We start from the raw sequence: 16,983 nt of genomic DNA on the forward strand, positions 1-16,983 counted from the left end.
AAGGCTACACGACGTACATATCCTCAATAGTTGGTTTCATTTTTCAAATGCAATAAACTTCCTAGAATAAGAAAAAGTCTTGATTCTTACCCATTACAGCATGGATTAAATTTTAATTAAGTTTATTTTTCTTCATCCACGTTTGAGAGAGGTGGAAACGTATGAGTTGCACACTGGGTGAATGCCGTACACGAGGCTGAGGTAGGCTTGTCACTTAGTTGCGCATGCATAAACTACGAGGTCGCGTGCCCAAAAGCTGCACATATGAAGCCGTCCTCGAGTTCCGGATGGGGACGTTAATTAGTATTTTTTATTGATTTTATCGTCTCATTTTAGATTAATTGGTGTTCATCTCTTTTGTTGTTTTTTTCTTTAATATACATGAGATATTAGATTACACTATCAAACATGCTTACCTTATACTCATAAATTTTATTCCATTTTTTTCAAGATTTAAGCTTAAAACTTTTAAGATGAAGTTTTAAACTCTATAATTGAGGTATTTTTTTGGGGCAACCTTTGCGACATTTTAATATTAAAGTTTTATTTTAATAAAATATGTTTCATAAAAAAGCACAAAAGAAAAGAAAATTAGGCTTGTTCTTCAATCCAACTTGAAAGTTAACTAAGGTTTTGGGAATCATGTAAAAGAGAAGTTGTAAATATAATTTGATTTGTAGGTTTTTTTTTAAAAAAAAATTGTGACTCAAATCTCCAATAAAATTGATAGATTTTTTGACTAGCTAGAGATTGCTTGATAATCAAGTTAATTTGGAAAACTTTTAATGAGATTGTCATGCTCAAATGAAAGACTGGGACATCATCTTTGTACACACACCTAGGGAGGTGGACTGGCTTGTGGATTCTTTGGTCAATATTAGGGTTGAGATGGCTAACATGTTCTGTGCATGGAAGTGACTTAGCTGTTTTCATGTGTCAGTTGTAAAAATGAATTGTAAACTTATGATCATCAAATTTTTTTATGTGAAGATTGTTATACTTTGATATTATTTTAAGTAGTCCTAGTCAATAATGCAAAATTAGTTATACAGTGAGTATAGCATAAACCACATGAAGATAAATGAATGATCAATACAAAATATGTTATTGAAAGTGATTTAAAGGAGATATCTCACTACTTCTTGGCATGTCTTAACTCAAGGAAATCTTTGGCCAAAGTATAACGAACATTCGAAAAATAAGTTTTTCAAATTTCATTAAGGAGTTTAGAACAAGTTTCAAGAACTAAAATGATGAAGACAATAAAGCTGACATTACATCACGCTCTATGCCTTATCAAGATATTGGATGCTCTATGTCTTCTTTTTTTTCTTTTTTCATTCATTTATCATGTTTTTTATTATTATTTTATTATGCCTACCTTTTTTTTTTATTATCCTAATCTTTTGAAGAAAAAAAGAAAGAAAAGGCATAAAAAAGGAAAAAACGGGAAATAACAAAAAGAAGCAACAAGGAATAAAAGGTTAAATCTAAACCCCATTTTATAAAACAATATATGAATTTATACAGAGCCTCTTTATGGAAATAAGTGATTTTCTTGTATATTCTTGAAGTGAGGAAATTTTCCTATCTTCAAAATTGTTGGGAAAACTTAACAAAAGCTTTCAATATTTAAATTAATAAAATGAAGAAAAGAAAAAGAATAAATGGCAATTAAGGGTAGTATAAGTAAATAAGAAATTAATGACTATTTGTCAAGGCTAAAATAGAATAGCACATAATTTATTTGGTATGTTCTTTGAACAATCATTATTGGGATGGTAATATCTTCTTCGCACGTAATCATCCCAAATCTAATTTTATTTTCTAGACCAGAATCTATCTTTATGAATGAACCTAAGTTAAGTTTAAAATTTTTAACTTTTTTTTCAATTAATGCGTTCTGTGCTTTTACCTTTTAGAAAAGAAAAAGTTTAGGATTTCTATTAAAAATAATAAATTTAACTAGGTGATCAATCACATTTAGACATAAAAGATTAGTGGCAACTTCTCTTTATGTCGAGAAGTTGGGTTCTTCGACTCACACGTTGCAACAACTTGATGACTCCACAAGAGACTTTTAAAAGTCAAGAAAGTAATTAATCATGATTTAGCTTAAGACTTGCCAATGAATTTATTTTTATTCCTTTTTCTTATTGGTATTTTTTTGTTTTATAATTTTCTTACTGCATTTATTTTATTGTTCTTAATAAATATTTGGGATTTAGGATAAGGGTTAGTGAGGTGAGTGGTCAAAATTACGTATGTTACTGCACACACATTTAACACATTCATTTTCTTGCTTGAACTTTATACTCAGGCTTTGTGCCTCGTTGGAGGGTGTAAAATATCGAAGCTCTCTTCAAGTGGTAACCTTCATGCGAGCTAGCGAAACACTTCTCAAATTGAATCCTTTCCGCTCATTGACAATGTTATTATGCCAAACCAATAGGATTGGTTGTATAAAGATCCTTATTGTATTAAGCATTTATTATTTATAAAATGACACCCTATTTCTTAAATCCTTATATATGTTGTTTTAATGGAAATAAAGTCCATGGAGAATCTTATTGCATCAAAACATTATTCCTAAATAGTTCTTAGTGAAAAGTTTTATCAAGAAATAGGAATATTGATAAGACATTGAGATAGGCACATGTTTATGTACATCACTGATCAAGTGGTTAATCAATCTCAAACATTGAAGTATAGGGATACTTGGAGTAACGTGTAGGTTGCTAACTCTATTACATAAAGTTATTTTATCATATTTTGTGTACTAAATTAGCTAAGTTCTTTAGATTTATGTTTAAAATTATGCGTTTTTAATTATTTTTCTTAATTAGCTTAAATCATGTTGAGCTATTTTAATTTAAGTTATTTAAGTTTGATTTTATGTTAAATTTTTTTTATTTTAGTTATTAGTGATTTAGTCTATCGCTTTTGAAGGTTCTCAAATGAAAAGACCTCAATTGGTGATAAAGCATGCAGGTATGGCTAGTGCTTTTCTTGTATGTGTGGTAGTAATTTAAGCATAACTCTCATTCCACAGTTCAATTGATGTGATTCTTATGTCACTAGAAAGTTAGGAGATGGAGATACAACTTTCATGTTTACCATTTTGCTCAATTTAGATCATATCAAGGAGAAAATCACATTACAAGAGGATAGACTAAAGCAGAATCTGCATAAGGCAGCATGAGGAAGTCTAGGTAGCAACTGTGAGGAATCTAGGGCCTCTATGCTATGATTTGAAGGGCACCATACATTGACCAGAGAAGCTGGTGCCATGGTGCCTTGAAGTCCATACTAAGACCCTTGAGTAAGGAGTCATGGTGCTAGCCCGATAACTCAACATTCAGTTTTTCAATCTTGTACAAAATTAGGGTTTCAAGGGGTATTTAAAGAAGGCTTTTGAGAGAAATTTAAGAGGAAACTTAGGGAGGGTTTTTTAGAGAAAAAACAGTCGTTAAGTAAGCAAGAAAACAAAGAAAATCAAGGAAGATTCAAGATTCAAGATTTGACAACCTTAGTTTCTCTCTCTTCTTTTGTTCTTCTCATATTTTCTTTGACTTGTATTGATGGATAATTTTCTTTAGATGATGTTTTTAGTAGTAATTATGAACTAATTTACTTTATCTAAGATTTCAATTGAACTCAACATATAGTTTGAATTCTTTATCTCTTTTTTGCTTGTGATCAATGGAATATGAGTTGTTTATTTCAATTTTATGTCCAATGCTTCTAATTGCTTGATCACCAATTAGATTGATCTAGAAACCTAAATACAACTTGATGTAGGAAGTTTAGAGTAGGCTATGAATGGAATAGCATATGTTCAAATTCACTTAGTTGAGTAGGTGATTTGATTTGCATATAGGATAGATAAGGTTAGAGTATGAACTTAATGAATCTTTCTTCAATTGAATTTACATAAACATATAGTAAATTAATTAAGAGAGATCTTTTTATAAGAACCTCGACAAAGACATATAAATAAATTACGACTCTAGATTAGCAACATAATCTATTGGGTAAGTGTATATATATATAGAGAGAGAGAGACAGAGGGAGAAAGAGATAAAATTTAGATGAACTATTGAGGGATATTGTAATCGTAGGCTTATTAGTTAATTAGTTTTCTAGTTAAAACTTGCTTTTAGTTCTTAGTTTTAGTTTTATTATTGTAATTTTGCTGTTAATTAATCACTTAATTTCAATGGTTTGAATAAGATTAATTTTTGTTAATTTTAGTACTTAGCAAAAATTGGTACAATTCTTTGTGGGATTCGACACTCTACTTATTATTATATTACTTGTTATGGTACGTGCACTTGCGTGATAAAATCGACAACATGGGTGCTTATTACCTATAAAAACAAGTTCACTAAACATGACTCTTCATGAGAATTTTATTTGATATATCACTTAAGTGTCTATAGAATAAATTCTCATGTAACAATTGTGTAAGTGATCCTTGTACGTGAGATCATGTGATTACCTTATATGAGGAGTGCTATACTTTGATACTATCTAAAGTGGCCCTACTTGAGGATGCTCATAAAAGGATAAATATTGGGTATAGCATGAGATATATGAAGGTAAGTCAATGATCAATAAAAAATTCATCATCTTAAGTGAATATAAGGGGAATATCTTATGAGTCCTTGATAACTAATAACTCATGGAAACACTAGGCCAAGGAAATTGAAGATGCCGACAGTCTCGAGATGATTTTGATTATTAGGATCATGTACTCAAATGGAAAAGACAAATTTAGAGTAAACACTACAATCTGCACAATGTTTTAAGTGTTGTTGGGATATTAATTACATTACAAGACTGTTCATTGAAAGGTTGAGTCAAACCACTATAACTTTAACATTTCAAATTTTTTTGCATAAAAGCACAAGTTTCAAGGATTTTGAGCGTCTTTCCTCCACCTAACATCAACAAAGTGCATAATATTTTCAAGTGGCTAGTTCTTTCAAGAATTTTTATTTTTGTGGAATTGGACATTATAGAAGAGATTTGTTCATGAATATTCATAGGGTTTTTGCTATATTTGATAATGTGTTCATTGTGCTTGAAGATTTATTAAATTGTGTTGGTGATTTTGAGAATTTGATAACAAACAAGGGTGAATAGTGCCAATTTTCAGCACTTTATATTGAATAGTGTTAATTTGGTGATTTCGATGATATTCATAGTGTTGGACTATTTTGTGGAGAAACTTAAGTAAATTGTAATTATTGGTGAATATCTTTGTGGTGCATTGAGTATTTGTGGTTGAAAGTTGGATTTTCATTGTGATTAAATTATGAGATAATATCATGGCACCTAAAAGAGCTAGGGGTAGTAGTAGTAGTAGCTTTGATAGGACTAAGTCTGTGTTAGCTAAGACCTTTATGTGCCATGCTCAATCATGGTTACAAAAGTTTTCAGTACTGGAAAGAGGCATCACTGTACCCTCTACCCATTATAGACATATATTGGACATTATTGAAGAGAAAAAGTGGGAAAAATTTTATGCTTAACCAAAGGCAGCAATAATGCTTGTAGTGCATGAATTCTATGCTTACGCTCATGAGTGCAAAAATGAGTTTTTTTTTTGTAAAAAGGTCGAGTGCCTTTCGATAGTCACACTGTCAATCAATTCTACAACACACCAAACATTGAGCAGGATGAATACAACTAATATGTGGATGGAAATGTGGATGAAGTTATAAATTTGCTTTGCAAACCTGGCACTGAATGGAAGATGTGGATGAAGTTATAAGGCTAGTGCTATGAATAATGACTATAAAGTTGGGTACCATTTTCTTGTAGCCAAAATGCTTCCGATTAGGCACCTTAGTGATGTCACCAAAGATAGAGTGGTGTTGCTCTATGCCATCATTTCAAGTAAATCTATTGATATTAGTCGGTTGATTATTAATAACATTGTTCACATTGCTCGTTCAGCTAGGGATGGCCTTTGGTACTCATCACTCATCACTGCACTATGCAAACAAGCGAGAGTTCAATGGACTAGTAATGAAGAGCTAGTGCATCTGAGAGTTCCTTTAGATGCAGGCATCATTCACTGGTTCCATGTTCATAAACACTCTATTATCGGTGGGAGTTCATCCTCTACACATCGACCTCTATCGTGCCCAACAAATCTTACTATACTATAGAGGATGGAGCATCTTGACTACCGAATGGCACATCAGGTGGAGTGCACTAGAGTAATGGAGCAAATGTTCTAGGCTTGTGCACACCATAGGTGGTGGACATGTCCAACTTTCCATCAATGTTAGAGGACCCACACTCTAATAATCATGAGGAGGATAAGGAGGAGTAAACTAAAGGAGTATTCTTTTTTTTTACATTTACTAACATTAAGGACAACGTTAACTTCAAGTTTGGGGAGAAAGGGAGTTTAAGTTTTAAACTTTGTTTTTTATATTTTTGCATTCAATGTTTAAGTTTCAAGTTTAGTTAGCTTGTTAGTTTTTAATTTTTTGCATGTTTTGTATAACATTACTCTAGGTAGTTGTACGAATTTCTTTGTTTCACTTATCCAATGATGAAAAATAATTGTCTTCTTATCTTTTGCTCTTGGTGAATGTAAATATTGTTTAGATATTATGTTGAAATTTTTTGCCAAGTATCATTGTAGAATGTGATTTTTCCACCATTTGAGCATTATGTTCCTACTTTAAAGAATTGTGTACATTTAAAGAAAGTTTATATGAGTAAATTTTTGAATAATGTCTTGAATTCTAGAATTTATTTGAGTTTCTCTCGAGGTGAAATCATAGGCTACATTTAGTTAAGGTAACAACTTGGGCCATCTTTGGACTGATTGAGCTTTTTCAAGCCACCTTACTATATTTTTATCCATAGTATACCCTTTTCAAGTCTAATATTTTCTTTTTTCTTTGTTAAACACATAATTAAATAACCTTAGCTTGTAAATAAATCTCCACTTTAACACCCATCACTCCCAAATATATAAATCATTTTATGGAGCATATTGAACTAAGTGATGAAAAAAGGAAAAAAGGTGAAGCTTGTGAAAAAATCAAAAAGTTGTGTTAATATTCACCCCACTACCTACATTAAAAAGAAACAAGTTTGGGGTGTTAATTGTGAATTAAAAAAGATGGAAATAAAAAAAATAGAATAAAGTGCTTGATGAATGAAAAAGGGTGAAAAGAAGAAGAAAAAGGTGTGAATAGGGGAAATGAAAAATAAAGCTCTTTATATGTCCTAGAATGATTATGTGCTTAAGGTGATTTAAGCTACATATCATCCCATATCCTACCTTGACCGTAGCCATACATTACAAGCTAAATAAAGTCCTAGGAATCTTTATGGAAGGAGAGATGAAAAGCAAACTTATGAAACTCTAGACTAAATTTGAATCTTGCATAAGCGTAAACTTATTCAAAAAACATAATGTTTGTTGTAAGAGCCTATACACACATAAGGAAATCCATTTGAAAATGGGCTTGCAATTAAGTTGAAATGTGAACTTGAATAATATTTTTATACTTTGCTTTGAGTTGGGAAAATAAAATAACTTACAAGAAAATTAAATGTAATCTTGGATTTGGTGCAACCGACTTGTAGTAAATGCTTTCATCCTTTATATTTCTTCCTTTCAATTTAAGGTTTTGCTCGAGAACTAGTAAAATATTAAGTTTGGGGTGTGATAACTCTATTATATAGAGTTATCTTGCACATTCGGGGCATAAAAATAGCTTAGTCCTTATGTGAATTTTAGGTAGTTTTCATGTTTTTCACTAATAATTTTAATGCATGTTGAATCATTTTTATTTCGAATCATTTTCATTCAACTTCATGTTAAAAGTCCTAATTTGCCCCATCACTGATTCAGCTTTTGTTTTTGAAGGTCCTGATTTGCATGAAGTTTGACGAATGATGAACCATGCCAGGATGGCTATGTGTAGACTCTCACCAAATACTCTGCAGTATCTCAAGCATAACTCGTGATATAGACATTCGATCAATGTGATTCTTGAATCATTGAAAAACTAAGAGGAAAAGCTGTAATTTTCATGTTTATTATTTCACTTAATCAAATCATGGTCAAAATTACATTGGAAGAGGCTGAATTATAGTAAGAATAGCACAAGAGTTGGCACCACGACCTTAAATGGTTATGGCCACGGTGCTGGAATGCACCCCACATCAAAAATAGATTACAAGAAGCTGTGTTGCCAAACCACTTGCATCGCAATGCCCTAATATCTTGGTACCCTAAAGCCAAGGCAAAGAGCATGACGCCATGACACTAGCACAAGTTTTTATATTTTTCTGCACTTTCGATTTTTCAATAATAGGGCTTGGAAAAAGGGCTATATATATGAATTTTTGAGTTGGAAAAAGGAAGTTCGAGCCAAGCAACTTTTCAAATAAAAACAAAGACTTTTACAAAAGAGGACAAGAAGAGAAATCAAGAAAAAGGAGCTTTCGAAACAAGCTAGATCTATTTCTCTCACTAGATTTGGCTTTCTTTCTTTCTTTTGTTATAAAAATGATTTATTTTCTTGGGATGTTGCTATATGCTGAAGACATTATGAGGTAAATCCATCTTTCTAGGATTGTGGTAGATTTCAACATAAAGGTTGGATATTATGTTTCTCTTTTACTTAATATTAATGGGTATTGTAATGTTTATACAAATCTAAACTTATTGCCTTTGATTGCCTAATCAACAATTGAATGGATGTGGGTATCTAAATAAGACTTGATGAAGTTAGTTTAGATTAGCCCATGGTTTGAGTAGTGTGTATTCATTTCACTTAGAAATTGAGTGAATTGATTAGCGATTAGGGAAAACACACACCTAAATGTTACATGTAGTCAAATTAAAACACATACTTAAAAGAACCTATCATAATTTATTTCTATAGACATATAGAGACCCAATTAGGTTAGGTACTTATGTAATATCTCGATCGAAACTTATACATAAATGTGGATCCTAGACTAGCATCACCACCCATTGATTTAAGTATTAAAAGAAATATTAGTTTAAATGAATTGTTAAATGAAACCATAATCCTAGAAACTTAGTCCACTGCTTTTCTATTAATTTTAACTTCCATTTCTTAGATTAGTATTTTTAAGTAGATTTTATCTTTAATTAATTTTCAAAATTTTGGTTTACTTGGATAAAACTAGTGTGCCTTAATTTTAGTATTTAGCAAATTATAAGATACAATTTCTCATGGGATACACTACGTACTTACCTTTGCATTACTTGTGCACCGCAATAGTTTGTGTTTGAAAAGGGTGTATAGCCCTTGTGTAGGTATGGACAGATCCTTTTGGAAATAAAATGCCATTTTTAATAAGTTATGATTGGGATTATGTTAAGATGTTCCCTCCTTAAACTACAAAATCAGCTGTAAGTTTGGGGTGTGACAAAGATAAAGGAGAAGTCAAAGCAATCTTCTCAAAAAACCATTGGGACGAGTGATGCAAACACAGCTAAGTTCATTGCCATCAGAAAAGCCTTCCTAGTTTACACAGCATCGAAGTGGAGGAGTTTGTGCCTTTTGGTGATGGAAAGTTATTCATGTAATGCAGTTAAATGGACAAACGAACCACACTTGCCACCAGCGAAATTGAGGAGATGAGTGCTTCAAATAAAAGGTTTGAAGAAAGAAGTCATTCAATGGGAAATCAATCATACACTAAGAGAGGGGGACCAAATTGGTGTTAAACTTGTGAAAGAAGGCGGCCAAAGGCAACAGGGACTGCTCAGAGTGTTTGAGAGATGTTTTATTTGCTGACATTGAAATCTGACAGTGATGCGGCCTCAGCAAGATAGGGTCTGGGGTTTTTCTCTTTTTGTTGGGTAGGTTTCAATCAGGGTGCTTAATGTGGAGCAAAGGGCAAAGCTATAAGTATGCCAAGATGGTGACAGATGGATAGTTTTGGTTTTCATTGCCTTTTTTTTTCTTTTTGTGTGTGTGTACAGATTAGTGGCGGAGTTACGATGTGTATATGTGAAACATTTGTGTACAAATGAGATAGATGCGCTTGTGTTTTGGACGCAAATGCTATTGTGGTTTGGAAGGTTATGCCTACTTTTTGCTCTTAGGCATAAGTGTCATAATCATGATGCTTGTGTTGTTTGTTGCAAGAGGTAAATCTTCCATTCCCTCGGCTCCAATGAAATTTCAATCTTTCAAATAAAAAGAAATATACTTCATCTGCCCATTTTGTCCGTCAATCTTTTTTATTTTTTTTGGATGTTTTAGAGCTATTTCTTTTTTTTTTTGGAACATCTAATACATTTACATTTGACATATTCAAAATTTGTTAAAAGAAGGAAAATATTGTATAATATAAAATTGTATAAATTACAGAGAAATCTAAATTGTATATACGGCTAATCTTAATCTTATTCATAGTCTTAACTCTAACTCACTAATAATATTATAGTGACTCTTAACCAGCTATTGTAGTATAAATATATAATAGTATTGTATAATAATTCAAATTAAATATTTTGTATAATTATCTTAACATATTTTATGTGATTTTTTTCTTACCTTTTGAAATTAAAAATCATGAAACATCAATTTTATAAAAAGTATTAAAATTTTAATCTAAAATACACCAAATCATAAATTTTTTCTTAAATTTCTTTGAAAACCCAATAGAAGCAAACAATAAGGAAACGAGGAAAGTAGATCACACTGCTCTACGATGTTATTTCATGAACTTATCGCGTCTTTGCACTCTTTGATTTTGAAGTTGGGAGGTTCAACATAACATATGCACTATAACTTGCTGCTTTTGCATGTCACGGTGGATTTCAATGTGTTTTCTTTTTGCCTTTAATGGCTTGGATGTCGTGAGTTTTATCATTTCTTAGATATTTATTTTAGAATGAGATGTGTAGATTTTTTTTTAATTAGAAAAAAAGAGATTTGAATCTTACTCTCTAAACGAGAGATAATGCACCAACTAATTAACTAAATACTTAGACTAAATTATTTTTTAATTAGCGATTGTTGTGATGTTATTATAAATTATAATATTTGTTATTATTCTAGCTTTGGCAATTGTGGTTAGTATTTATTCTGAAAGGGATGACAGCGTTTTAAAGTTTCAATTAATTTTTTGTAAACTGACAATATTAACTTTTGTTTTAACTATTTTATATTTTATTTTTTTAATTAAAAAAATATTTCAACTTTTGGATTTCTTTTCTACTTTTCTCTCACTTTCTTAGTGTCTAAACAAGAGTGTTTTCTTCTTTGAATTCCAAACACGTTCAAAAGATTCGACCCTTGCCTTTGTTGTCAAATCTTCCTCTCTCATTTTTTCTGTTCGTTTAATTCATTTTTATAAAATATAATTTCTTTGAATATTGAATTTGAATAAATAGAATAACCTTTTATTATTACTTTAAATAAGAGAATTTTGATTGATCGGTTCATTTTAGAATTGGATTGATTTTATTTTTGTTTGGATCATGATTAGTATTGAGTTCTTAGGGTTTGTATTCAAAATTTATCGAAGAAGATCCAGATGCACATACTCTCTTTTAAAAGGCCTTAATGGATCCTGTCCAAATAATTTGCTTTTGCTTCTTCTTTTTTCAGTTTTTGAAAAAATAATCCTGTACAATTACATGGAAACTTATAAATTTATGTTAAAAGTGTTAGCAAAAAATATTCCTCTCAAGAAACCATTTCTTCTCTCCATACGATGTCATTCATAGACCAACCGTGAAAGCAGAAGTCACGTATATCAAGCACCAGAATTATAACCCTAGTCCGAAACATGGGTGTTGCACTTTTGAAAGAAACAAACAATTATCAATCTAATTGTACAAGCAGTCACCCTGTCCCTGGGTTTCATTGACTTCTATCCAATTGTGTAGGTGGATATAGTGGTCGAGACATATGGACTGAAGGATAAGAACCGGCACAACCTTTTGAATCCCCGTTGTAGAAAGCAGCTGATCGCTTGAACTGGAACTCATCTATGGGCTGCTTTTGGATTCTTCCCAAGGCATGATTGCCTGTTCTTTGTCTTGCCTCGGTAGACTCAGTCAAGTTCATGTAGATTGGTCTACTATTGCCACTCTCCTCTGTTCTATCTGAAGCCAAGATAAGTGTTTCCAGAAACTGGTGTGGTAGAAGTGCATATTGAATGTGAAGCAGAGCTCTCATCAAATCGGAATTTAGAGCTTGAAGACCAGCAAAAAACTAGCCCAATATGAGGAGGCTTTGTAGAAATCCTGGTGGTGATATTGTTCTTTCTGACTTTCACAGAGCATGGTTCAGAAGATTTTGTACGCTTTCCCATGAGGGACCCTGAACAACTTTTTGATGGTGGAGTGGCTTCTGAAGGGTCAACCTGTGATTGTTCCATCAATCTAGTCTCGCATGGCCGGGCTGCCATCCAACGTTCTAGCCAACTCCATCCCCAACCATTCTCATCAAACTCTTGATTTTTGAGATGTGGAACTGAATTATTTGTTCAAGGCTTTGATCTCCATTGGTGAAATATTTTTTTAATTAAATAAATAAAATATAAAAGGATTAAAACAAAGATTGTTATTATCTATTTACAAAAAGTTAACTGAAGCTTTTAACACCGTTATCCTTTTGGAAATAGAACTAAAACATAAGATTTTATATATATTAAAAAAAAACCTCACAATGCTATGTGTAAAAAAATTATACCACAAGGGGTGTATGTGGAGTTTACCTTAATATTTATATATTTTCACTTAATAATATTATGCCATTTCATATAAATATGCCAGAAGACAAATTAAAAAATCTTTCCAAATAAATATTTTTTAAAATTATGAGTTTTTACTTTTAAGATTTATTTAACTTTTTGAAATTTATTTATTAACAAATTGATAACATTTGATTGATTGGTAGTGTGTAGAATCTATACACTAATGATGTTTCAAATGTAAAGTTATAAACAAAATACAGGGTATGTGAGATCATCTTATCTTACTTGTCTATTTCAATATAAACATTACAATTTAAATTCAAACATCACAACAGAAAATCATCTCATGATTGTTCTAGATTTTCTGACTTATTTATCTCATTTGCTTGATTCTTTGTCATCTAATGTGGTTGATCACCTTATCTCTTCTACAGTAACATCTCTCTTTAAACCCGTGATCCACTCCTATCTAAAAGAAAGGCGATAACTTTTCTAACCTGGTGCGTGTTTGGCTTGACTTATACTTAACTTATTTACTATTTAAAAGTAAAACTTGGATCAAACAAGATATCGTCAAAAGTTCTTTAAAAAAAGTAATTTTTTTAAAGAATAAAATCTTTAAAAAAAAAAGTTTAGAAAAGAGCTCCAATTAGGAGCTTTTTCTTCTTTTTTTTGTTACATACGTCAATTTATTAAGAGAGCTATTTTTTTCCCAAAAAGATCCTTTCTCTCAAAAAATACTCCTTCCGCTCTCCCAATCGATCTCCCTCTCCTGTCTCCCTTTCTGCAAATTAATTTTTTTTTGTTCTTACAAAAATTAAGAAAAAAGAAAATTCAAAATTCAAAATTGCATTCAAGTATTATTTCTTATTTTTCTTTCTATTTTTTTTTTATTTTATTTTTTATCTTTTTTGTTTGGACTTTGAAAACTCTCTTTATTAGTTGATATTTCTTAGTTTATTTTTTATATGAAAATTATGTTATGTTTATTTATTCTTAACTTCTTTATGGTGTATATAATATTTGATGATTATGATTAAAATAATTAATTAAATAGGTCAACCACATGGTTGTTGAGATAAATTAAATGAAAATTGAAATAATATTTGTTGATTATAAGTACATTAATAGCTAAGTGTGATTTTCCTAAATTATTACTACCACTCTAAACTTCTCTTCTTATTTTATGGGTTCTTCTCCATTATTAAGGTTAAGAGTTTTAGTAGTCGACTCATTGCTTTCTTTCATCTCTCATTTTTTTAATTTGATTCAATTTTTCTCTTGATTTTATTTATTTATTATTATTCAATAAAAATTATTTATGAATTAAGTGTTACTTATAAATTATTTGTTGAACTCTTTTTTTATAATTTATTATTAATTATAAACTTTATATTATATAAAAATCCTTTTTATATTTTCAAAAAATTTATTTTAAATAGATAAAAAATAAAGTTAATTTTCTTAGTTTGAACAAAAAAATTTGTGATTAATAAAAAATTATTTATTAAATATGTTTTATGATAATTTTAACTAAAGTTAGAGTTTATATAAATTGTTTTGCCAAGCAATTTATTTATAAAAAAGAGCTTAAAAAAGTAAATTTAGCAAACAACTTTAATTTAATTTTAAAAGCTATTATTTTTCATAAGAGCTTTATAATAGTTTTTAAATTAAACAAAATCAGGCCAAGCATGCTCTGATCACAGCATTTACTTTTTTGATCAAAGGGAATTTTAAGGGTGGATAACCCCTGGTTGGAACTAGAGACATTTATCAATATGCATTACTGATACATACAGAAATAAATAAAAAGTTCACGTGTATTCTAATTTGAAAGACATGGTAGCTTATTCTAAAAGAAAATACCTAAAATTTCAGACCAGAAGCACCAAATGTTTCGTCCATGACCTTCGATAACCTCTCAACCATCAACGGTGAGAGATAATTCACCCAGTCTCCCACCTCTCCTTTCCTAAACAAGTGTTTGTTTTCAAAGTTCTTAATAGCTTTTCCAGATTTATTAACCTCCAAATCTTTCAATTTATCAAAGCTACAGAGTTTTGCTATCTCCTCTATCACGCCTTCTTTTTCCTCTTCAACAGAAAAGGGGAGACCCAAGAACTTTGCCAGCACCATCAAGTGTGAGATGATATCTGTTTTCATGTCATCGTACTTGAGAAACAACACATTCTTTGGCCTTTCCAAGCTCTGCTTCCAGTACCCCAACATATGCTCCCAAAAGGGGCCAAAACCAACCACTCCATTACAGTACATATCAAATGCTTCTTCTAGAGGAAGTGGGGGTAAGGAATCCGGCCTCACTTTGTTAATGTAGTGCCAGGAGGATATGAAAGTGTCAAAAGGGTTTCGGCAGAGGTAAACAATCCGGCAATCGGAATTATTCTTGATAGAGTTTTGCAAGGATGCAAAAGGAACATGGGTCGCGAATAGCCTTGGGTTGGGTAGATTGGAGAGGTCTGGGATTTGGTTGTTTGCATAAAGCTTGTATTCCAGGAAGGGAACTAAATCATGAGGATTGGATGTAAGCAATGGATGGCAATTAGAAATTCCGAAACGTTGGCGATTCATGGTGGCAAAAACCAAGGCTTTAATCCAAGTGGTGCCCGATTTCGGAATTGTTGCAAGAATTACATCAGTAGCTCTAGCTTGGAAGTGCTTCTGGAAAGAAATTATGGCTTGGATCTCGTTTGGTTGGCACCAGAAGCCTTGAAATTTGTAGAGATAAGGAGTTCGCCACCCTTTCTCTTTGGGGAGAGAAAGAATAAACTCCTCGCACTCCTTGTTCATCTTTTCTTGTTGATCTTCTTCTGCAACATTTGTCGATGGGGTTTTCTTGAAATGAGGAATGCCCATGGAGCTAATTGTGTAGGCAGAGATTGGCATTCTTTCTTTCTACTTCTTGTTTTGAAGAGTGTAGTTTTGGGTTGTGAAACAACTGAGTAATGCTCACGTATATATACAATGATCTGTTGCATGCAAAGCCCTGTTAGATGTGTTGTCTTTTGTGCAGAACTTGTATCGCATGTATTGCCGTTCTATATTTTCTCACGTTTCTTTTTCCAAGTTTGTCGACCTATTTCTTATTGCCGGAAGGTGACATTTGCATACGTTGGGCTGACAGGTACAGTGCCGTTACTTATTTGTCTTTCTAGCACTAGTTGTTAATTTGTCTACACCAGCACCCACTTTTCAAGGAGAATCTAATAAACAAAGACGAAATATGAGTAGAAATCCTACCTGGCTTTCACCTTCAATAAACAGTTGTCTCAAGGTCATCAATTATGTGGTCGTATGCCTTTAGCAAAAAGAGGGTGTTAATGTAGCAAAAACATCCAAATCTTATAATAATTTAATTATGAAAAAATAATATTTCTTTTTAATTGTCTTAAGCATGGAGATGTATAGTATGATTTTAAATCTAATCAAAGTAAATAAAATATTGAATGGTAGAATTAATTGGTTCTCTCTCTCTCTCTTTTTTGTTTGTAAATAAAAAATGTTATTGTAGGAGATAAATATTCAAATTAATTTAATTTTAAACCCACCTCAAAGACCAAAATGGTCTATGCATCTCATCTACTTTTCTATGTACTATGGACCTGAATCAAAGATTGGCAAATTTAGATTTTAATATATTCGAAATACTACAAGATACAAGGACACATTTTAAGGAAAAGTTGAATTGTCTAAATTATTAATTTGATATTTTGTTTGATGGCTACGTATTGGGCGAGACTTGAGTAGTATTCTTAAATGGAAACTTAATTCTTAAATCAATGAATTGATAAAATTCCTCCTAGCTCCCCTGCCTCCGCCTCTGAGGGTGTATGGTCTACATATTGAACAAGCTTTACCAGTTTCTAGGTTTTGATTTTTAATTTTACTATTTATCTAATCTAAATTTAATTGAGGACTTCACCTTAGACACTTTACCTGAGTCTTGTTCTTATTTACTAATATAAATCTTTTCGAATTAGCAGAGAATAAAAAGAATATTAATCGTTTTTCAAAGGTTTATTAGTGCTTACTTTAAGAAGCTGAGAAAATATTGTATCTTATCCATCGCGGGAGTTTTTTTACTGCTTTTTTTATTTTTTTTTTCGAAGATGGTGATTAATTATGGCTTTGCAATTGTTGGAGTATCATGGATTGCAGTATCGACATGCCGTGAAACACACAGTAATCCCTTCATATAGAGTTGTCTATTTAGCCGACGTACATACAATATAT

At 31.4% G+C, this 16,983-nt stretch overlaps 2 pseudogenes; both read right to left on the minus strand.

Annotated features, from left to right (window-relative positions):
- Nucleotides 1-11,857: 11,857 nt before the first annotated feature.
- On the minus strand, nt 11,858-12,513 carry LOC110426563 (protein IQ-DOMAIN 6 pseudogene; annotated as a pseudogene).
- Nucleotides 12,514-14,538: 2,025 nt separating this feature from the next.
- LOC110426553 (cytosolic sulfotransferase 15 pseudogene) lies at nt 14,539-15,661 on the minus strand (annotated as a pseudogene).
- Nucleotides 15,662-16,983: the final 1,322 nt, after the last annotated feature.

This window comes from Theobroma umbraticum, unplaced genomic scaffold, assembly GCF_002168275.2.
Source record: "Theobroma umbraticum cultivar Fairchild unplaced genomic scaffold, ASM216827v3 scaffold_89.0, whole genome shotgun sequence".
Classification (NCBI taxonomy): Eukaryota; Viridiplantae; Streptophyta; class Magnoliopsida; order Malvales; family Malvaceae; genus Theobroma; species Theobroma umbraticum.